Raw genomic sequence first — 23,565 nt, 5'->3', positions numbered from 1 at the left:
ACATTTCAGGGATCGAAAAGTGTTTACAGCACTCTGGGAGGCTTAGGCAGGACAGCTGCAAGTTTGAACCCTACCTGGGCAGCTTAAATGACTTAGAAGACCCTGTACCCCCACCCCCAAAACAAGATGTACACCTCAATATGAAAGTCCTGAATTCAGTCCTCAGTACCAGAAATAAATAAGTGAATAAACAAATCAATGAATCAATAAATAATAGTTACATGGGCATAAAATAGTTTCTGCAAATAAATATTAACTAAACAGAAAAATGGAAATTGGTAGAAAAATAGGTTGGTGCATTTCCATGTCTTTGGACAGAGCAGGATCATTCTTGGGACCCTTGTGGGAGAGAAGTAGGATATGGAGAAATGGGGTGGAAAAAACTGAGGATCTGATTCACCCTGACCTGTCTCCTGCTGCAGGCTGAGGCGACACAGGTTGTCAGCGGAGACAGCCACTCCTTGAGTACAAAGATTCTCAAGGACAGATGCAGTGTGCTCGAAAGCTTTATGTCCCTAACACCTACCATGGGGCCTGGAAGCTTCACTCATTTTCCCAATAGTACTACAGTAGCTTTTATCCGTAAGGAATGCAGCTCATTTGTGTGAATAAAGGGGTAAGGAGGATATAACCTGTCTTTATGAAATTTGTACTACGGTAGAAATGCAGATAGTAAACAATTACATGCAATTTAATCACAACTGTGATAAATAAGATGAAGTAGAATTTTAAGATGATGTGATAGTATAAAGAGCAAGCTGAGCCACTTGGGGTGTAGGAAGTGTTTCCTGGACAGTAATACGAAGTGTAAATAGTAAGAGCTACGTAAAACTGAAGGTCAGGGTCAAACCACTTCAGGTTGGGTGAAGGTCCGGTACGTGATGGCTTTTTATGCCTCTTAAAATGGTTCCCCTGCGTAGTTCATTATAAATGTTTTGTTTCTATTTGGAAGAAAATAACTTTAATAATTTTTATCTAGACATATAGGATAGGACTGAGCTAGTTCAGATGCCCAGAGAGAAGGAGGTCGACAAATTACATGGTCTTAGCGAAAATGGCAAAAAGTCAGAGACTCATCCACCAAACATCTTTTTCTAAGATGTCTGAAAACCTATGAAAACAATCTTTCAGTAGAAGCATATAAGCTTAGCAGCTTCCCCTCGTGGCTAAGTTCAACTAAGGAGGTAAACTGCCTTCCAGATTACCCCCAGCATTCTCCAAATGATGTCTCAGCTCCAAGTCTGTGTAAAAATTAAAAATGCCCAAAGCTCTGGTTCAGGAGCCCAGGTTTTGCAGAGTTCATAAAATTCTTGTCATAAGCAGCAACACTGTTTCAGCACCTCAGTGAGTTGCTCATCACCAAGGAGAGGATGCTCAGCAGACCCCGAGGCTAAACACAGGCAGCAATGCGGAGGGCCAAAGACTCCTTTTCTCCTCCACATTTGTGCCAAAGGATGTCAGCCTCCTTCAAACTGGTTTCTGAGCCATGCACAGAAATCTACTCTTGGTCTGAGGAAGGTCTCCCGTAGCTTGCTTTTAAAATTTCTTCAAAGCATAATTGACACGTTTGTATATGCCACATACAGTATGTATAGTGATCAAATCAGGTTAAATAGTATTATCTCTAGAACATTTGATTTCTCTGTGTTGGAACCTCTTAACTTTTCCACTGTAGTTATTTTGAAATACATCGTGAACTGCTGCAGACTAGTCACTGTACTGTGCTAACGAAGCCAAAAAATACTAATTCCTTTTCTAACTGCACTGGTACCAGTCTAGCCTCTCCCTTTGTCTTTTCCTCTCTGCCCTGCCCAGTCTTTAATGACCACTACTCTACGCTCTGCTTCTATGAGATAATTTTTTTGTAGATTTCACATATGATTGAAAACACGCAGCATTTGTCTTTTAGTGCCTGGCTTATTTCATTCAATACAATATCCTCCAGGTTCATCTACTTTGTTATTTTTATTTTTCTCTTTCCCTTTGATATGCCCATTGTTTCATTTCCTTCTTTCCTCCTTCTCTTTATCATTCCTTCTTTCAGCAATTTTTACCTACTAAGTGCCAAGCAATGGGAATCAAAGATAAATAAGAAGCTATAATAGAATCAGTGGGCAATAGATCTAAACACAAGGAGATTTAAAATGTATGTATTATCCATTTCATTGCCCTTCATTGCCCTACACTGACTCAAGATCAAAGGGTATGTGTGAGCCACACCAGTGTGAGGATAGCTTACACCAACCAGCCATCTAATTCCTGCATGTCATAGGCAAGACACCTGCCAGAGAGGACAGGGCAAAAAACCAGGTATGAGAGTGCCCTTTGGTGAAGAAATGAACATGAAAACAAAGAGGCATTTTAATAATTTGAATTTAGAAATGGAACAAATTTAAGTAGATTTTTTGATAAATTCTTTGTTACACAAACTCTTACAACTTGATATTTAAAATCAAATAGAAGTTGAGTGTGGTGATGTGTGCCTGTAATCCCAGCACTTGGGAGGCTGAGGCAGGAGGATCACTATGAGTTGAAGGCCAGCCTGGGCTACACAATGAGTGCAAGGCTAGCCTGAACTGTACAATGAAACCCTGTTTCAAAAAGACCAAAAAAAAAAAAAAAATCAAATAGATTTGGATAAGAGGTACTTTGGATAAGCTTCTATACATTCAACATTTTATTATTTTGTAACCCGGCTTTGTTCTGGTGAGAGGGTGTATAGCTCTTTTCTAATTATCAATGGGATTGGGAATTCACTTAAATACTTAACTACTATACCAACAATGTACCAGTTATGGTGATTATTGAATGAAAAGCAGAAAACATCTGTGTCAGAAAAGTAGCTGCTGGAATTAAACTAGAAAAACCCTGTAAGAACATAAATGAGTAAGCATGAGGTATAACAGCCTTCAGCATACCAACTTCAAAGAGAAAATGAAATTACTTGAGTTGCCCTGGTAACATCAAGATAAAATGTGGAAATGAAAATGTAGAGTTTAATGTTAAAAAAACCAAATCCTCCTCAGCACTAAGGTCTCTCACATCATGGAATGAGATTTACCATGGCAACATGCAAAAAACACACAAACGGATTAAGTATAAAAAATACTCAAGGAGTGGAAGCATTATAATAAGGACAAAGCTGACCTAATACATATTCTGCACCTTTCTTTTCTTTGACCCACATAATGCAATGAGCTTACAAAGATTAAATGAAACTTCCTTTGGAGATATATAATCTTAAATTATTTTAACAGCTAAGTGCTAATGCATTATTTCCATCTACTTATTCTTCCCCCAAATGAGAGATTCTCCATTCTTTCTAAGGCTCTGGATTTATTATGAAAAAAAGAAAAAGAAAACAAGCATAAGGAACAGAAGCACTCTTCCAGGTTATATTTTCTATGCTTACTTTTGGAGGAGACACATCCCCAATTATTAAGGAAGTGGCTCTTCTTAAGAACAGATGATCACGTTAACACAGTAGTAGAGTTCTGTAACTACTCATTTTCTTGCCTTGCTGAGGTCTGAACCCAGGGCCTGGCACATGTTAAGTACACACCTTATCACTAAACTGGAACCCCAGCCCCAGGTTCTAGGGTATTAAAGTTATGTCCACAATCATAATGTCTGGAAGCAAGGCACTAAGGTCAAAGTGCCCAATTTGGAATTCCGACTCTGCCTCTGATAAACTGAGTTACCAAGAGATGGGCTATTATTTAATTATTTTGCTTCTTTACTTCTGATATGGGAAAAAAGATTGTAACTTCCTTCATGGAGTTGTTGAGAAGTATGTAAGAGAAAACTGTAGCAAGCACTAATTACAGTACTAGGCAAGAAATTAGCATTCAGTTCATGACTACTGTTATCAATGAAGAGAACATGGGAAGCTGTGATCAAGAAAGGTTACTGTTTTAAAATTTTTTTATGTTATTGTGGTAAGAACATTTCATATAAGAACCACCTTCTCAACAAATGTTTAAGTGCACCGTATGGTTTACTGCTGGAAGTTGTACAGCAGGTCTCTAGAGACCTTATTTATCTTATGAACCGCTCTCTGCCATTGATTAGTACTGTAATTCCCCATTTCTCGCTGTTCCTGGCCTTTCAACCACCACTGCACTCTCTGCTTCTGTCAATCCGATTATTTTAGATACGTCACTGAAGTGAACTAATGCAGGATTTGTCTTTCTGCGGCTTTTTTCACTTACTGTAATATCCAAGGTTCATCCATGTCAACATACACCAAAGAATTTCTGCTTTGTAAAAGCTGAATTATATTGTGTTCTGGGCACAGATCACATTTTTCATTAGTATTTTATCTGCTGATAAGACATTTAGATTGTTTCTACATTGCTCCTATAGTGAATATGAGAATTTACTGTTAAAAAATAAGAATTTCCTTGAGTTTGGAGCCTTGGGGTACCATACTAAAAATGAAGACTTTTTTGTAAAAGTGGAAGAAACAAATATTTTTGTTAAACAGGAAATGAACAACAGTTTAATGTCTTATTACGCTTACTAATGCCAGGCATTAAAATTGTTATCTGTTGAATCCTACATTACATTCATGAAGTCAGTATTATCTCTGCTCTACAGAAGGCAAAGCTGCAGAAAAGTTTGATTGCTTCCTCAAGGTCACCAAGCCTGTGGATCGCATGGCAAAAATTCCAGCTCAGGTCTGTCAGTTTCCGATGTCCAAGCTCTTTGTGGGGGTATTATTTTAGTCCATAAAAACCTCCTTTAAGGGCAATTCATCTTAACATCCTACTTGAAAGTTAGCTACCTGAAGACCATACTTAGGTAATCATATTTGTGACTTGAACACACTGATCTGAAATCTGGCACTGAAGGAGAAATCCAGTCAGAGGAAAGACTGTTTCAGGGGAAAGATTGTTTTTTTCCAACCTTAAATTGTAAAGGGCTCAGCGTCTGTCCATGAAGGGGTCACTTGTGTGAAACTTACCTTCTCATCAGAGCTAGCTAGAAAAATGGAAACAGACCAGCGCCACAAATGTACTTCTATGGAATACTCTTGATTACACCTGTTTTTCATTTGGTGCTAAATCCTTGGGTAGAGAAAGCAGTCCCCAAATATTGTAGGGTTCCAGTCTCCTTCAGGGGTGTCTGTGTGTAATTTCCAGTAACTCTGAACAGCAAAACAAGAACCTTTTGTACTGAGAATCTGAATACTGGGAAATTATGCTAAATTAAAATAGAAGGATACCGACTACTTACTTCCTTTTCATTGTTCTTATTCAAATTCATTTGGGTAGAATAGCTATTAACCATCTCTTGTCCTTAGAAAGTCATCAGGCTCCCTTCCCCCTACATTTTGAGAACACACACACACTATCCTGACTGCATTTCTGGATCCCCCATCAGGTACCACGTTTCAAGAGGCAGGGAATGGGAAATGCTTTAGGTTAACTTTATGTAAAATATTCCCACTGGTCCCTAAAGTCTTTTTTTACTCCATGAGGCAGTGCTCTTAGTTCTGCCACCTAACAGTGATGTTAAGACACACTGAGTCACTCACAGTGGTCCACTCTGAAGCTGTAGTTCTTTTACAGAAATGTAACTTCAAATGAGACTTCAGATCAGCGTGGGCTCTTGGGTTCATACATCCTTAGCTTCAGTTCTCTTTATCCCATTACATGCTACTCTGAAGGGAATTTTATTATCATTCTGCTTTCTTTTCAACCTCATTTTCAGACTGCTACAAGAGTCTTATTTCTTTATTTTTCCCAATATAAACCTATTAGTCACCTTCTTGTCACTGGAACGACATACCACATATCCACAACTTAAAAAAGAAAAGACTTGTTTTGCCTCATGGTTTCAGAGGTTTCAGTCCATGGTTGGCTGGCTCCAAGACAGAAATGGCATGGTGGAAAGACCTGGCAGAGGAAATCTGCTCAGCCAGAAAACAGAGGGTGGGAGAAGAGCCTAAGAAGCAGCAGCCAGGGATCATGTATGTTCCCAAGATCACCCTGCCATGACCACCTCCTGTAGCTAGGATGCCCCTCCTCATGCCTCACACTCAGCCAAGAACCCACTGATAAGGTTAGTGTCTTTACAGTCCAATTGCTTCTCTAAAAGCCAAGTTGACAATCAAGATTAATGGGCACAATAACTAACTGATGCTCCAGTTGATGGGTTGGATGTAAGGTCTGAGAGCCGTCAAGATGATTGCAGATTGTTTTGTTCTTTTTTAAATGTTTTAGTGATTTTTTTCTTTTTCACACTTAATTTTAAATGATATACAAAAACATAAAAATTGTACATGAATGAGAACTTGGGAGTCACCAAGGTATAGAAATGGTAAAATCATAGCACAAAATAAAACCATTTGGGTTCTGAAACACAAAAACTATCTAAAGACTTCCTGAAACAAAGAACAATCTTCCCAGGCAAGAATACTGCTCTCTCATTTCCTTCAGGTCTACGCACAAACACTGTTTTCAGAGATGTCTGGTCTGGTTGCCCTAGTGAAGACATGAACGCTCACTCATGCAGTAGCACACCATCCCAGGATTCCCTGCTGCTCTCTCCTAAGTTGTTTTTACAGTACATCTTGAATATGTGTAGGCTTGCTTACTTGTGTTTTTGTATGTGTCCTGCATCATATGGTAAGCTTCCTAAGAAGCAGGAACTCTGTTTTTACTCACTCCTCTCTCCCTCCTTCCCTCCCTTCCTCCCATTCCCTGGAACAATGTCTGGCATGTAAAAGTACTCAGTAAATTATTGCTGAATGAATGAAACAAGTGTACAGTTATTCTGAAATTCTCCCGGTTGTTAAAAATGTGGATCAGGAACACTCATGTGGCAACCAGAATTTAGAATGTGATGCACTTAGATTCGGGCAGAGAATCGCCCAATTATTTTGCAACATATTATTTTTGCATGATACCCATACTCTTTTAAGGGACCAAAGAGAAGCAAAAAAGTGGAGGTTACCTGAGTTATCTTCATGGAGGCAGAAATGGAAAATTGTTATTATTATTATTTTTTTTTTTTTTAGAGACAGGGTCTCACTATATTGCCCAGGCTGGAGTGCAGTGGCTATTCACAGGCGCGATCCCACTACTGATCAGCACGGGAGTTTTGACCTGCTCCGTTTCCGACCTGGGCCGGTTCACCCCTCCTTAGGCAACCTGGTGGTCCCCCGCTCCCGGGAGGTCACCATATTGATGCCGAACTTAGTGCGGACACCCGATCGGCATAGCGCACTGCAGCCCAGAACTCCTGGACTCAAGCGATCCTCCCACCTCAGCCTCCCGAGTAGCTGGGACTACAGGCGCGCGCCACCACGCCCGGCAGAAATGGAAAATTGTGTTTTATCTTACTTGGGGAGTTAGAGGATGAAAGAAGAGGAATGGGACAAGAGATATTCGTGGCCTGACTTATTTTGAACGATGGGCTCTTTTACTGTATTATTAGCTGCATCTCAGTCTTGGACTCTGTTGCCTGTCTCAGTCACCTTCCAGAGACATAGTGCGAAACAAAAACTCCAAGAAGAGCAGTGTGCTGGACAAGCAACAGTGATCCCCGAGCGCAAAGGTTAGCAAACAGCCAGTAATGAACAACTAGCAGAGCAAAAGGGGGATGTGGCAATGGCAGCAAATTATGATGGGATCATCTAGCAGTAATGTTGAACAAAATGAAATATAGATTAACAGAAGCGGGGAGATCTTTTTCAAATGGGAAAGGGAACAAAAGATGGAGGCAGGGGGAAGGGAGAGAAAGGACAAAAAAGAAGGAAAAATGGAAATAGAGGTGGGAAGGAGATCAAAAGTTGGAAAGAGCAGAGGGATGAGAGGTGTAGGAGGCAATAAAAGAATTAAGAAGTGTGAACTGCATGTGCCAACTCCCCATAAAAAAAGTAATCATTATGTACTGCAAATAGGTACTAACTAAAAAATGCTAAATACGTAATACAGTATTCAAGAGCCAGAAAGTTAACCTAATGCTGTAACTAGCATTATTCAGGACAGTTACTGAAGTTTGGGGCTTGTTTTTCCTAAAAAGGATTGTGAAAGAACATTAGTAAAGTGGCACCTAATCCTACCTTTAAAAACATATCCAAATTCTAACCATTTCTTTCTTCATTTCTTTTTCGTTCCTGCAGTGCTGGGAATTGGACCAAGGGCCTGGTGCATGCAAGGCAACTGCTCTCCCCTGAGCTACATGCCCAGCCTCCAACCATCTCTGATCCATCTCTGCTACTACCTTGGCCCAAGCCATCTGTCAACTAGATTACCGCGATAACCTCCTCATTGATCTCCTTGTTTCCACACTGAGCCCAATGGAATGACACTGTTAAAATACAGAGGGTTTCTCCTCTGTTCAAAACTCTCCAATAACTCTCCATCTTCCTTAAGGGAAGAGCCAAAATTCTTACAAAAATCTTCCAAGACTGTATGCAGGCTCACTTCTAGCCCTCCCTGTTTTAGCCACCTCCTGCTATTTCTCTTTGCTCTAACCATACAGGTCCTTTTAGTAGTTTGTAGAATATGCCAAATTCAGTATTGGCTTGGGGATGCTGGTCTTGTAGTACTTTTGTCTAGAATTCTCCTCTCCCTAGGATCTGGGTGGCTCCAACCCTTGACTTCTTTGGGCTTTGCTGAAGCTTACCAGATTTCAAGTACTTTGTTTTTGTCTTTTATTATTTTGAAGGTAGGGAACTACAACAGAATAAGACAGAATATAGCCAGTTGAGACAGTGCAGTGAAAATGGTACAGAACATCACAACAGATTACCAGGATGACAGTAACAGGTGCCATAGTATATCTCGTTATCTTCATAATAGTCATTCTTTCAATCAGGTATAGCAAAATCAAACCAAATACAGAACACTGCAGAATTTATCAAAATAGAATATTGAATAGAGCAATACAATTAATCAGAACAAAGCAAACCAATGATAATTATTTGCCTTCAAAGAGATGGTAAAAAGAAATCCCCCTTATTTGCTATATTGCATATGGTCAGCTTCCCAAGAGATGCTCAGAGCTCTGGCTCCCATTTGCTAATGGGGGTCCGGGTGGGGGTGCGTGGATGGGATGTTTGTTTGATTCTCAGCCTGCATGCTGGTAGGCTCATGGCTGCTTACCAGGGAGTGGGCCGGTTGCTTGGTTTCCCAGCACCCTAAGTTCCAACATGGTGCAGATCTCGGGTGATGCTGGGTGGTTCTCCCACTGGGGTGGCCACCGCAAGTACTTTTTTTTTTTTTTAACCATCTCTGCCACCACTATTATGGCTGAAGGCTGTTATCACCTCTCCTTGAATAATACTACAAAGCCAATTAACTATTAAAACTTATGGTCCACACTCCCCTTCCTCCTGATTTATCCTGTTCTCTATAGATACACATTTTTTTTTTTTTTTTTGTCTTTTTCTTTTTATCGGTACCAGGGATCGAACTCACGACTGCCTGCTTGCAAGGTAGGCGCTTATGCCACTGAGCTAAATCCGCAGCCCCAGCTACACATTTTTTAACACAGCACACAGTTTAGTTACTTTTGTGTTTCCTTTTCTGCTTCTCGGATGAATGTAAGTCCCACATAGGCACAATTTTGCTGCCTGATTTGGAAACTGTTTCAGTCTTACTGTTTAGGAGATTGCCTGCCTCCTATCCATCACACAATAATAGATCCTTGTTGGAAAGAATAAAGTAGTGGAAACAGAACCTATAGAGAAAAATAAAGTAAGTCGAGATACACAAAGGAACGTGAAGGGCTAAAACTGAGTCAAGAGCCTGGAAGTACAAGGACAGTTTGAAGCACTAAGCAACATGCCTCAGGTTGGTACCTGCCAGCTGAGTACTGCCTGAGATTTAGGAAGAAAATGTTGTTAAATGCCTTGAATAAAAGCATCTAGCACAAAACTTGTGGGTTGGTCATCCCACAGAGATACGACAAACAGGACAGGAAATCATGGCTGGATGAGACTGTTCACGAGAAAGCTCCCTACCATGCCACCGGCAGCCAGCATCGCAGACTGGGACACAGAAAGTACCATGTGTTTCCAAAGGGAAAACACATGCACTGGTTTTGGTTAGAAATTGCTGACTACAAAACCTGCTGACATAATGTGGGCTGAGCAAGGTTCTTGAAATTTATTAGAGAACACCTGGGGACGGGGTATAAAACCTAGGGCAGAGCACTCAACCTTGGTTGCATGTTGGAATCACCTGGAAAGCTTTAAAACTATGGATGCTTGGATTCAGCTAAATCAGAGTCCCTGGGGTGAGACTCAGGCATTAATGTTTTTAAAAGGGTGATTCCATCATGCAGCTGAAGTTAAAACCTGTTCTAGAAATATCTGTTTTCTCTTCCAGTGATATAAAGTAAAGCTATGCACCAAATGATGTCTTGGGGAAAACCAGAGCTTTATCTGCCCCTAACACAGGTAAAGTTTGCTTTTTTAGAATTCTCTTGGTACTCTTAGGAACTCAACATTCATTAATTCATTGGGCTGGGGTGGAATCAAGGCCCATGCACACACTAACCACATGCTAACACTGGGCTACACCTCCGGTCCCCATATTTCAACATCGAATCTTTAGATAATGTTTACCAGCACTCCACCTCTTCCCAGAGCACCATATCAGGACCAAGAGGCCCACCTACCCTGGGGAAGACCATGCTTCTTAGATCACTTTTGGAGGGTCTTAGGCCATACGGGGAGTGTCCTACTTTGGAAGCCTGTGGCTATTTTCGTATGCGGTCCAAGAGCAACACTTTCCTACCTGTTCTGTTCACTCCTTGCTGCATGGGTTATTTATACTCTCATCTGCTCCCCCTACCCCCACACTGTAAACTCTGTCAGCGCAGAGACTGGGTTGCTCACTCGGGCACTCCCCACCCCTGACCTACTTGTCAGAAGTAATGGTTTTATACCACACAGAGCTCTACACACATAGCCACGAGTTAGTCCTCTGGAACATTTTCTGAACACTCTGAATGTTAAAACAGTAGTTTCTGATGGAATCCATGTGTATTTGTTAAGTGTTTTAGAGTAACAGTGAGTACAGCTCTTGCTTTACAAAATTCTCATTCTGTATAAAGGAAAGCCTCATATTCTAAATCAATAGACAATATTCCATAGACAGCAGAAACAACAGAACTAAACATTGCACTGAATTCCTTCCTGATTTAACTTAGGAATTAGGTAGCAATACAGAGAACTTAAAAACTGTGAATGAAGTTACCTAAAATTTCCTGTCAATTTACATTATAATATCAGACATTCTTTTAAATGTGTATAATACTCAGAGTATAATATAAACTCAGAGGTGTTGTCTTTTAAATTTATTTGCTTATCCACTGGCAGAAGCTCCTAACTCTTTAGCTTTAAATGTTTTAGTTCTACAGCCTCTTAGGCACTAAATAACTTTACAGAATTTAAAGGGTAGTAGATTCTACCTTCATCCAACAGCTAAATGAGAGGACAGGTAGTTTATTTTCCTATCACAAAAAGGCCCATTTCAGCATGCTGTGTATATGTTTTCAATAAATATTTCATACTTTATCACTTAGAATGAAAAATAATGATATTTGGAAAAAAGTTGGTTTGGGAGAAAAGGAGAAGATTTCCTTAATCTTGTTCATAGGTAACCCTAATGTAAAAACAGTACTGATGCTTAAGTGTAAGCTTCCTAAAAATGAGGACATCGATACGCACTTTTAAAGCATAGCAGTCTTGCCATCTTCTCCATTTCCAATAACTGAAATACCTTAGTGCATGAGATGCTGAGATATGCAGATCAATTACCTTATTAATTGGGTTAAGAATTTTCTCATCTTTTTCAGATTACATTATAAAAACAAATATACTTTAAAAAAACAGGCTCTATTCCAGATTTCCAAGCAAATACATCCAAATAGGTTTATGTACTGGAGTCTTAGACTGTTTTCAAATGCTATACTTAACACTGCTTATGATGTCATGTGAATAATTTTGATTCAGTGAATATGTTAACAGGAAGAGGTCTGGCAAAAACATAAAATTCTGAACGAACACTGAGACTCAAGCAACTCCATTACCAGAAATGTTAGTTAAGCCAAACAGTAGTGTGGCCAAGGAACATCAAGGAAAACCACTGTTTTCAAGATTTGGGGTTTCCTCATATAAGGGATCTATTATGCTCTTATTTGCATGTGGGCACAGAGAGGCTTTTTGAAACATTTCAATTAAAAAATTTCTGTTCAGCTGAGTAAATGTAAAGATACTCTCAGTTCTAAACATACGTTCCTGAGATTCTCTAGAAATACATGTGCTGCTTGACATTGGTCACATACCTCAGTACCTCATCTAAAACATTTTTGGTTTATAAAGTGTTCTCACATGATATAGTCCTTTGCCCAAAGCCCTAATTTAGGTCTAAAATCTTTTTCCCTTCTATTGAAGAAAAGGCTCCTGGAATGTTTTGCAGAAATAAACTGCTGTCACACTGTGCATCCTCTAAACCACAGTGGGCACTACTGACTTCCTGGGCCCACAAGTGCAGTAGGCAGACCATTCATAAAGATGTGACATGCTTCTCCTTAGGACACCAAACTGTACCAGAAGCATTTTAATACAAAAATTAAAGGCAATTTTTGCAAATTCTCTTACCTATGAACTGATTATACTTATAGGGTTTTCGATACGAAGGCCTTCATCTAAAACAATATATGTCAACAGTAAAACTAAGAAAAATACTTCTGTTATTACCTTATATGTGTGTTACTTCATTGAACATCTGCATTCCAGAACTCTAAGTTTAATCATAAGCAGCCACATTAATCTAAAAGAATAAAAATAAATATAAGTCATTTATCTCTGCTTACCATTTAGCATAGTATAATATAGTGATCATATATAAATTTTACAGCCAGGACTGAGGTTTGCAACCTAGCTCAATAGCTACCAGCTGCTGTCTTAGGTAAGTTTTTAACCTCTTTAAATGATGCATACTTAGAAAAGTACCTAGCAGTAAATGTAACAATTATCAGTCTCATTATTTGCTAAAGAAAATATAAAGCTAGGCTTCTCTTGGGAATTTTTTGGATTCTGAAAAATTTAATTTACTGTATGTACCTCTTAACCTATTGCAGATAGAAAGTAAGAGTCCCAAAATTGTGATGTTCACATAAAAATATTTGGTAATTTTTCCGCTTGTCTCATGATAGGCCAATTTCTTCACCAATCATCTCAAACCCTGTCTATCTTTCAAAACCCCATAAAACGTCAATTTGTCCCAATCCAGAGGTCACAAATGTACAGTTTTCTAAGACTCCCCACACTTTGTGTGACCCCTGGAGTTTGCTCAGCATCTCACATCTCTGGAGTAGGATCCAATGTTTTATAGAAGCCTTAACAGCCAAGACCAATAATGATAAAATAACTGGACAGTTCCTTAAGAAAAAGAGCTCCTTACAGGTGTTCATAGACTTGCAGGTGTGAGGCTCACATCCCTCAAGGAAAGGCTGTTCCTCTGACCACTATTCCCCAAAGCACAGCTGCTTTTCGGGGGCCTGCATGATGTCAGGGCTGTGCCTAACACAAGCAGCTGCAATCTGGAAGCTGAATCATCTGATGTCCAGAAGGAGTCACTGAAAGGCCTTCAGCTGACTATTGCCAGCTGTTTCTGTGCTCTTTGTGTTTTTCCCTAAAAGATGTCAGTATTATGTAGGAGGACAGCACGTGGGCTCCCAGTATTTAGCCTCCCTTTCCCATTTCCATGATAATAGATAAGCACGTGTTCCAGTGCTCTGCAGGTGGGTGCGTATGTGTGGCTGGCCTTGGCCAGAGGAATATACAGAAAAGATGGATTCAACTGTGAATCGTGTCTTTACAGGAAAGGAACTTGCCCTCCACATGGCCTCCTCTCCACTTCTGACACAGGAGGTAACTTTAGGATTAATCAGCCTCAGTCACACAAGTGAGAGGTATGTGGCAGCAATGGTGGAACATAAACATATAAGGAGGCCAAGACCTCTGTGCTGTGTGATTATGTGCAGACTATTATGTGAGAGGAAGGACTATGTCCTTTATTGTTGAAGTTACCACTGTGTGTGGGTGTGTGTGGAAAGGAGATGGGAGTGTCCCTCTGACAGCACATGAACTCACAATCTAACTCTTCAGTCCTGTGGGCAGACCTTCAAGTAGAGGAGGGGTAGGTAAGAGGTCCCTGCTACACAGGGCATCTTTTCCTGGCACACTGACTTGACTTAAAGATGTGGGATTAATAAAAGTAATGTATGGAGCCAGGCATGGTGCCTGCCTGTAATCCCATCACTTGGCAGGCTAAGGCACGAGGATTGCCACAAGTTCCAGGCTAGCCTAGAATGCACAGTGAGTTCAAGGCAAGACTGCCCTACATAGCAAGACCCTGTCTCAAAAAATCAAAAATAAACAAAAACCTCAAAATAGCTGCTACAATGTTCTATTGAAACCAACAGACATCCAAACTCAAATGTAAAATCATATACTTTTTAAGGTTAAAACATTAGATATTAAATGAAATTGACCCTTCAAGCAGGATACTTGTAGCCCTCCTCCCAGATTTCTGAAACATGCAAAAATCTCTTTTATTTTGAGGAATGTACTGATGGGAGTACTATGAGCATCGGCTGAAGAACAAACTTTTGACAGGAAGCTCAAGGTCTAGATCTAATTCCACTTTTGACTATTGTATATTAGAAATTAGGTGAGTCCTATTGTCCTGATGCTTTTACATTTACAAAATAGAGCAACATACATAAATGCCCAATCAATATACTGACAAATATATATATTTACACACAATCTAACTCTTTATTCCCATGGGCAGAGCTTCTCCCTGAGTCAGGTGTGGGGAAGTCAGGTGTCTTCAAGGGCAGGAAAGGGTAGGCAGGAAGCCCCTGGATGCATAAGGCATACTTTCCTGGCACACAGACTTTACTCGAAGATTTGGGATTCTCACACACACGCTTTTGGGTGCACAAAGATAGATAAAGATGACTCAGGTGGATTTCAGAAGGCAGTAAGTCATATTCCTGTAGCAATGACATCAAAGTGGAAGTCCAAAAACCAAAAGGTTGCTTATGACCTGACTGCCCCATTGTGAAGCCCTTCAGTGGAATTGTGTTACACACACACACAAAACCATCACCAAAAAGATGGAACTTTTAAGTTCGTCTCATGAATGAATTAATGCCATCATCTACTGCCTTTTGAGTGTACTCGGTCACTCTCCCCTCCCTCTTCTCTTCCTCTTAGCTCATCTGTCATCTGATTCCTTCCACCTTAGGATGATGGAACAATAAGGCTGGCCAGGTGCCAATGACTTATCCTGGACTTTCCAACTTCCAGATCGTGAGTCAGTATATTTCTCATCATTAAAACATTTCAGAACTGGTAATATTCTGTTATCATTTTCTAAAATACAGTAACACCTATAAAAAATAATTATAGATCACTAGCCATGTGGCAATGCCTCCAATCTGAAAGACAGATACAAAAAAAAGTACACAAAGAAGCAAGAAAAGAAAACCACCACCACCAACAACAAAACAAAAGCAGGGGAAAATACAAAAGCAAAGTGCAGGAGTTTTAGAACCTCCAAATTCTAATTAATAGTCTCAGAATTAGTAGATGATGTATTTATAAAAAAATTTCACAAAAGCTTAGGGTTAGAGATTAATGTTGACAAAACTAATGTTCAGGTAGAATAAAAAGGAGCTGGAGAAAAAAATAGAAATACAGAATTCAAATCCAGTGTTTCAAAAACAGAAATTTTTAAAAGGAGAAAATGAATGGAGAAATTATCAAGGAAAGAGTACGAGAAAATTTTCTTAAACTAAGGGACTTCATCCCACAGTGTGACTAAAGTGTCCAGGGGATGAATTATGAAGACCTTTACCACTGTGAAGTTTCAGAACACTAAGGATGAAGGAAAGACCCCAAGCCCCTCCCGCAGAAGAGATGGAGAGGATAAGAGGGCACACAGAAAGAAATGAAAACCAGATCAGCACTAAACTTCTCAGCAACAATACTGAACGCTAGGAAACTTCTAGTGAAAGCAGCTGCCTGTTTGGAGCTCAGTATCTGGCCAAACTAGCTTTCAAATTTGAGAGTAGAACAAATGCTCTATTTCAGCTACTGCAGGAACAGGTAACTTTTATGCTTTCTTTCCTTTAAAAGCACTGAAAAATGAAGACAATAAAAAGTCCCTCCCCTGCATTCCAGATTTAAACATCCAGCTTTTGATTTGAAATTTTCAGCTGGATGTTTTAATAGATATCTAAAAATTAACATGTCCAAAACAATTATTCATTTAATCTCATTTGTACAATCTTCTACATTTCTGTGCAGCTCCTCTGGGTCAAAATCTTGGAGTCACTTTTGTCTTCTATCTTTCATATCCATACCTATTCTGCCAGCAAAACTTATTGATTCAACCTGTGAAATACACCAAGAAGTGTGCCAATTCTTACTACTTCTCCTACTCCACTCCAGCTGTGTTACCTGGCGTCTCGGTTACTTTTCTCTCATCGCTGTGACAAAATACCTGACACCCAAAATTAAGGAAGGAAGGGTTTATTTAGCTGTTTGTGGAGGTTCAGTCCATAATTCGTTGGCTCCAAGGCCGGGGTGGGGGGACATGACACTGGGGCAACACTTGAAGGCAGCAGCCAGCAAAAGCAGCCGGAGTGAAAGCAGGGAGAACAAGCTTCTTTTCTTCCTTTATACTGTAGGCAGGCTACCCACCCCCAACCCCCAGAGCGAGTGCAGCACTCACACTACCTCTGTACCTTCCTCTTGTACAGGTTGAGGATATTTACAAAGTAAGGATCCTGGCTTCCTGCTGAGTCTCTTACACTTCTAAACTACTCAAGCTGACACAATGCATCAACCATAACACCTGGTTTACTGGACCATGTTCCTAAATGGTCTCTGTAAGCATGATCAAAATGACTTTCATAAAATACTAAACATCATTTGCCTTTTCAATTCATTTTTTGGTTAGTGCATAGTGAGTTTTCCGGAGGCTACACAGTATGTGATAGTGAATAGACAGAATGCCAGACATGAAAGAGATTGGCAAATGCAGAACACTGCCACCTTCTCATTCCTCTTACTTGTTTTGAGAAAGTCATTTTCATAAAATATTATTTGCATTAACATATAGCACCTTCACTATTGTTATTTCAAATAAACATTTACTATTTTACATTTTCAAGATGGTAAAAATCTATAGACATGACCTACATAAAAGCCTTTGAAGTCTTCAATAATTTAAGATAGCAAAGGGCTGGAGATGAAAAAGTTGGCTCAGAGATTCTCTATTCTGTAGCCAGTGGGATTCTTTTAAAAGTTAAGTCAGTTTAAACTTTCACTTGCTAAAAGACTTGTGCTTGTTCCTTATAGGCAAGACACTTCCGAGCCCACCCATCTCTTTCTTAAGAATTATTATTCTAAGTGGAGCCTGACAATGCATACCTACAATCCCAGCTACTTGGGAGGCTAAAATTGGAGGACTGCAGATTCAATTCCATCTTGGACAGCTAAGCAAGACCCACTCTCAAAACTTCAAAAAGAATCTTAAAGTGCAGAGAATGTAGCTCAGTGGTAGACTACTTGGCAGCATGTATGAGGTGGCCCTGGGTTTAATCTCCAGTGTCTCAAAAGAAAAACAAGCAAAAATGAATTACTATTTTCCCGCTCACTCAGTGCCCTCTGTGTGCTGGTACACTTGCGGTTCCTCCACTGAACCAGGGAATTATCTTTGCTTCTGATGTCCCTGCTGCTTGGACGTCCCCTTCAGAGATGGCTTAGCTATCTCCTCTGCTCTAGGTTTTTGCCTCATGAGCCAGATTTTTAACCATGTCCCTTTCCAGACATTTAAAGACTTGCAAATACTGCTCTGTTCTCCTGTGACAATGCTACTCCACATTTTTGCCACTAGTGTAGTTGTTTTCCCTGCGTTCTCTGTCACAGAGCAAACCCTCAGGAACAGTTACTGTTTTGTGAATTACCTCAAAGGCTAGCAGATTTGGTGTTTTGTGCCCAGCGTGGTATTAAATTATAAACACTTGGCTCATCTTAAGGGGTTATCCAGCTAACCCTCCAGGCAAGACCACACTAAACCCATGGCACTGAGCCACAATTCAGTCCTGTTTTTGAATACTCTCAAAGACTCAGTGTCTTTCAAAAGCTGTGTAAAGGGTGATTACTTGATGTCTAAAAGTTGTTTGTCACCACTGAAACCCTTATAATGTAGGCCAAGCTTTTCTTTCTTTCCAGAAGAGACATACAACTGTCTTTTATAACTAATCCCTTCATACCCTTGCAAATGATAATTAAATTTTTCTTAAACAACTCAATTCCTTCTATTTTTTTCACAGATTCTGTTTTCTGTGCCCTAATCCTCTTCGTGACGGTCTTGATCCTCTTCCAAATGTCTCACCCAACTATTGGTGTAGTCCTAAACTGAACAATCTTTAAGAATTAGTGTGTCATCCAGAGATTTCTTTAGTCTACTTTTTCTGCACTGTACCCCCATGTATGCTTTCAAAATACACTTTCCTTGTACAAGAAGATTGTCCTAAACATTTCTGTGTGATACGACTTATAACTTCCTCCATGTAACTGATTCTCCTGAACTTTAAGACACTAAAATTTGTTCTGAGAAATTAGTTACAACTCATGCAGTTGACCAACTGTCATCCAAGAGTTTAATAATCTTTAACCAGATACTATTTTCTTTTGATGTCAAGTCTAATGATATTCTAATCATTGGCTTTTGCTATAAAATAGCCTTACCAAAAGCAAAATATTTGATTCTGGAGAAGTTGTTAGTGGTAGAGTGCTTCTTCAGCATGTTCAGGGCTCTGGATTCAATCCCTATCTCACCCCCACCAAAGAAGAGCAAATCTTTGAATTGAATTGAGTAGTAGATTTTCCTTTATAATAAGTTTGTGATAAAACCTTGATAGTTATTAATAATACGTTGCCATTTTAAACTTTCTCCTACAAAGAGAGGAGCAGGAGATACATATGGCTGACATTTTACATGGCCATGTTACATGTTCTTTAAAAATAGTTTAAAATGTCAATAAAAAATATAAGCAGCAGTGTTAGCATGCAGCCTATACAAAAACAGATTGCTGATGCAAACAACATGGGTCAGAGTTGTCAGTGCCTGTCTAAGGTCTCTTAGAAGACCCATGGAGGCTGGATCACCTCAAGACAAGCAAGCTGCTGGCAGCCTCTGGATTTGGGTACTTCAAAGTATGGAGGTCACTGAGACTCATTTTCTCTTCCTGATTTTTGGCTTTTTTGTTGAAATATGGCACTCTGAGCACGTTTCAGTCTAGTCCCTTTCCAAGGTTTCCTTTTCTTCTGAGTTTAACATCACTTGCCGTCTGTTGTGGTGTATGGATAGATGCCACACCGAAGCTTCACACAGTAATAGGTTGGACTTATTCAGAGGTGGCTGGATCTGGATCTGATGCTAGGATTGAGGGCATGTGATTATAAATCAGATCAATGATTGGCTTGACACCTCTCCACTCCCAGGAGCCTGGATACAATATAAGGGACAGGAAGAGGCTTGTTTTCCCCTTTGCTTGTTTTTGCTGTTTTCTGCTTGCTGTTAACTGGTTCCTCTCTGCCAAGTCTCCCTGCCTTGGAAGTTAGTCCATTATGGACTAAAACCTCTACAAACTGTGAAGTAAATAAATCTTTACCCCTTTAACTTTGGGTGTCAGGTATTTTGTCTCAGCAATGATAGATAAGTAACTATGATATCATCTATGTTATGATTTGGAGGGCAGTTTTGCCCCTGAGACTTAGTTGAAATTGGTCTTGAAGTTAACACAGAACTCTTTACCCAGAGTAGAATTAAAGGAGCATTTTGATATGTGAGTAATGCGAGTGAGGAAATGAAACACAGAACAAAACTTTCTGTCCCATGTACAAAGTCTGAGGACTTCCATGGCCAATGACTTGCATTCGACAAACCCAATCTTGAAAATAAAAGTTTAGGATGAGTCAATGTGCAAATGTTTGAAAAAGTACCAAAAACTTGGAATGAAGCAAAAAGGAGAACCATACATCCTTTCAATATGATACTAAAAAATCATTTAATTGGTCCACCCAAACATTATTTAGGGAAATACACCCTTTTTGATTTGCTAATTGCTTCTAATTAAATTCCAAACCTGTAGATTTTTGTCAAGAAAAAACAAAATATGGTTTTTATTTCCCTGAAGTATATTTCCTAGTTTTGTAGCTAACCTAGCTACAAACCTAGAATAACATTGTTATTCTAACATTCTTTTAAAAAATAATTCCTTGAATACTCTGAGCTTGTTTTATTATGCTGTTGGCTCTCATTTATGGATTAAGTAAATCTTTGACATGTTCATTCTATGTTTAAGAGTCATGTTTAACTTTTTGAAAATTATCTTTTGACAACATTCAAAGAAGTTTTGCTTGTGTTTTATCTACAGTTTGTGTATACATTTATATCTATATTTGCATTTGTCTAACAGTTAAAATTGTAGGTAGAAAAGCCGTTTAGTAGGCTAATTCTTCAAGAGAAAAATTAACAAGATTTTGTCTTTTGAATAAACAGAGGTTACATTTTACAGTTAGAAACTAGTAAGTACTTGTATACATCTAGAATAAGGGAATCTAGCTGGTCACTAAAGTTTAGCAACGATAGTCAATAATGATGATACTAATGATACTAATGTCTTTTTCACTGAAAAAGACAGTTAGTTAAAAGTCTTAGCTATGATTTTATTCTAGTTTGAGATATGATACAAAATTATACCTCATTTGCATCAAAATGTCAAACACTGAGTTTCCATATGATCTGATGATTTTACTTCTGTATGTATCCACCCAAAAGAAATGGAAATATATGTACACATGAAACATGTAAATCAATGTTCACAGGAGGATTGATCCTAGCTAGTAGTTCCAGAGTGGCGATAACCTAAATGTTGTTCACCTAATGAATAAATGTGATGTGTCCATGTGGTAGAATATTATTTGTCATTAAAAAAAAATGGATAAGTCTCAGATGTATGCTGAGAAGTAGCAACAACAACCAAAAAGCCCTCATATTTTACAATGCTATTTACATGAAATATCCAAAATAGGCAAATCTGTAAAGACAGAAAACAGTAGTTGCCTAGAGCTTGGGAGAAATAAAAATATGGTTGGGGGCAAGGTGTGACAGTTAATAGGTACAAATTTATTTCAGGGATGATGATAATGTACTAAAATTAGATTATGGTAATGGCGGTACAATTATATAAACATTAAAAGCTACTAAATTGTATTATAACATTATAGTAGGGAAATTATATTTCAATAAAGTTGCTACAAAATATTTTGCTTCATTTTACTGTTTTCTCATAACATACCATTTAAATGGAAAGCAGTGACTTTCTTTTATTTACCTCATAGGTAAAGACAGCTAATCTTTAGAAATCTAACACAGATATGCTCAACAATATTGAATTGTAACTATAATCTGTTTCTACTAAAGAAATTTTGTAGGTTGTAAATTTTAAACAATGCTGCAATAATATGAGATCAAGGAGTATCATATTTGTATTATAAAGTTTTTGTTTCATCTGGGTTTTTTGTTTGTTTTGAGGTTCTGGGAATAAGAACCCAAGGCTTTATGTATGCTAGGCCAAGTATTCTAACACTGAGCCACACACCACAGTCCACACACACAGTTTTAAAGTGAACAGTGGTGATATTAGTTTTTGATGGTAGTAAAAATTGTAAGTTAAGATAAATTTAAGATCCTGAGTAAATATTAAAATTGGATAATTAATGACTAATCTTTAGAAAAAATAATTATGATAGTTTATATATCTATACATTTTGTTCTTTATAATATTCAAGTAAGACTATATAGTCTTACAAAATGCTTCATAAAATTGATTTTAGTTTTAAAACTGCCATTCACCATTATTTGATCTGTGTGACTTATCTGAAAAAATAACACTGAGAAAAATTACTCCTAAGAAGCTCAGTAAAATAGACAAGTCAGAAAGAAAAACTAGAGCCAGGCATGGTGGTGCATGCCTGTAATCCCAGCACTTGGGAAGCTGAGGAAGGGGGATTGTTGCAAGTTTGAGACCAGTCTGGGCTACAAAGTGAGTTCAAGGCCAGCCTGAACTGCATAGCAAGACACTGTCTCAAAAAGATAAAAAAAATTTAAAGAAGGAAACAAAGAAAAATTGTTTTTGCATAATCTTTTGTCAATGTAAGTTACATTACTTAGACTGTATATTGTACTTAGATGGCAAAAGCATTTTATTCTCATCCAACCCAAATGTGTTTTTTTAAAGAAGTAATTAGTTTTCCTGTTTTTGTTCTGCATTTTAGTATTTCAAAAATATAAATAACTTAAAAGAAGCAGAATAAAGAGTTTTGGACTCTAGAGAAAATAAAATTCTAACACTTTCACACATTCTGATATCATTATTATTAGTTAAAAAGCCAGCCAGCATCATGACCTTCTCTTATCCTTTGAACATCTGTCCTGTCTCTGAAATTCTTTTAAAGTGTTGCTGTACTTAATGCTGTACCATTGTTCCAAATTTGGAACAATAAAAAAAGGAGCAGATCATTTTTATAATCAGAACACATTTGATACACACTGGTTAGCATCTAGGTAACACCAATGGTTTGTTTGTCTCCTGGGATCCAGGACGTAGCACCCACAAATCCAAGGATGCTAGAAACAACTAGTATTCATCGACTTGCTCCTTACGTCAACTCACATTCTAGGAAAGCTGTCAAGTAAAGAAAAAAGTAACAGGAAGATGTTACTAATGTGATTGCATTATTACATACATTTTTGGAAAAAGAAAAATGAAATTTATCTTCAAGTGCAAGGGATGATGGACACAGGGATTGTTAACATACTTCTAATATTTTTGAAAACAGATTTTCAAATATTTACATGTTAATTAGAGGTTAGTGTGTGGCACCACTTTTAGCTGATGCTTTATAGATTCCTCGGGATATGGAAACTTGCTTTTTAACCATAAACTTGTAAGGTTTCTTTCCAAATTTTCTCTTTATTTTTTATCTTTACAGCATCGAGTAGCCTTCTGTTCAATACTGAATGGAATGGATGAGAAGATATTTTTTGCTTAGTTTTGATTTTAGGGGAAAGCATTCAAAATTCTACCTGTATGAATGATGTTAGCTATAGGTTATTTTTTTAAAAAACTTCAGAGACTTATGGATAATCTTTGAGAATCGTATCATGAATAGCTTTGAAAATGTTGAATGTTTCTATTGAGATAATAGAGGAGGAAGACCTTTGAATGTTATCAATCTTGTACTCTTGATACCAAGTCCGTTTGGTCTGAAGTTTTCCTTATGGGAAAATTCTTGGTTATAAATAATTTTTGATAGATTTTGTAGTTTGTTCTTTTGAATCATCCCAATTTAAACTGTCAAATGCTGAGCTTGCATTGTAGCTCAGCAGTGCAGTGCCTGCCTGGCAAGGCTTTAACTTCTACTCCTGGTACAAAAAAAAAAAAAAAAAA

The 23,565-nt window shown here is 38.5% G+C and overlaps 1 protein-coding gene across 3 annotated transcripts in view; it reads right to left on the bottom strand.

Moving 5' to 3' along the window:
• The window catches only part of Lrrc8c (leucine rich repeat containing 8 VRAC subunit C), an 81,943-nt gene that overhangs the window by 45,805 nt on the left and 12,573 nt on the right, over window positions 1-23,565 (bottom strand). For 2 of the 3 annotated variants that reach the window (XM_063253913.1, XM_005007809.4), the window contains exon 2: window positions 12,722-12,794. The exons of the other annotated variant lie outside the window; for it this stretch is intronic. The gene's annotated coding sequence lies outside the window, so the exon portion shown is untranslated. The remainder of the gene's footprint in view (window positions 1-12,721; window positions 12,795-23,565) is intronic. 3 annotated transcript variants of the gene reach the window in all.

Source organism: Cavia porcellus, unplaced genomic scaffold (assembly GCF_034190915.1).
Source record: "Cavia porcellus strain 051 isolate PalLab524CR breed Dunkin Hartley unplaced genomic scaffold, mCavPor4.1 scaffold_1, whole genome shotgun sequence".
NCBI classification, from domain to species: Eukaryota; Metazoa; Chordata; class Mammalia; order Rodentia; family Caviidae; genus Cavia; species Cavia porcellus.
The sequence above is the reverse complement of the archived record's forward strand: the minus strand, read 5'-3'. Positions and strand labels throughout refer to the sequence as shown.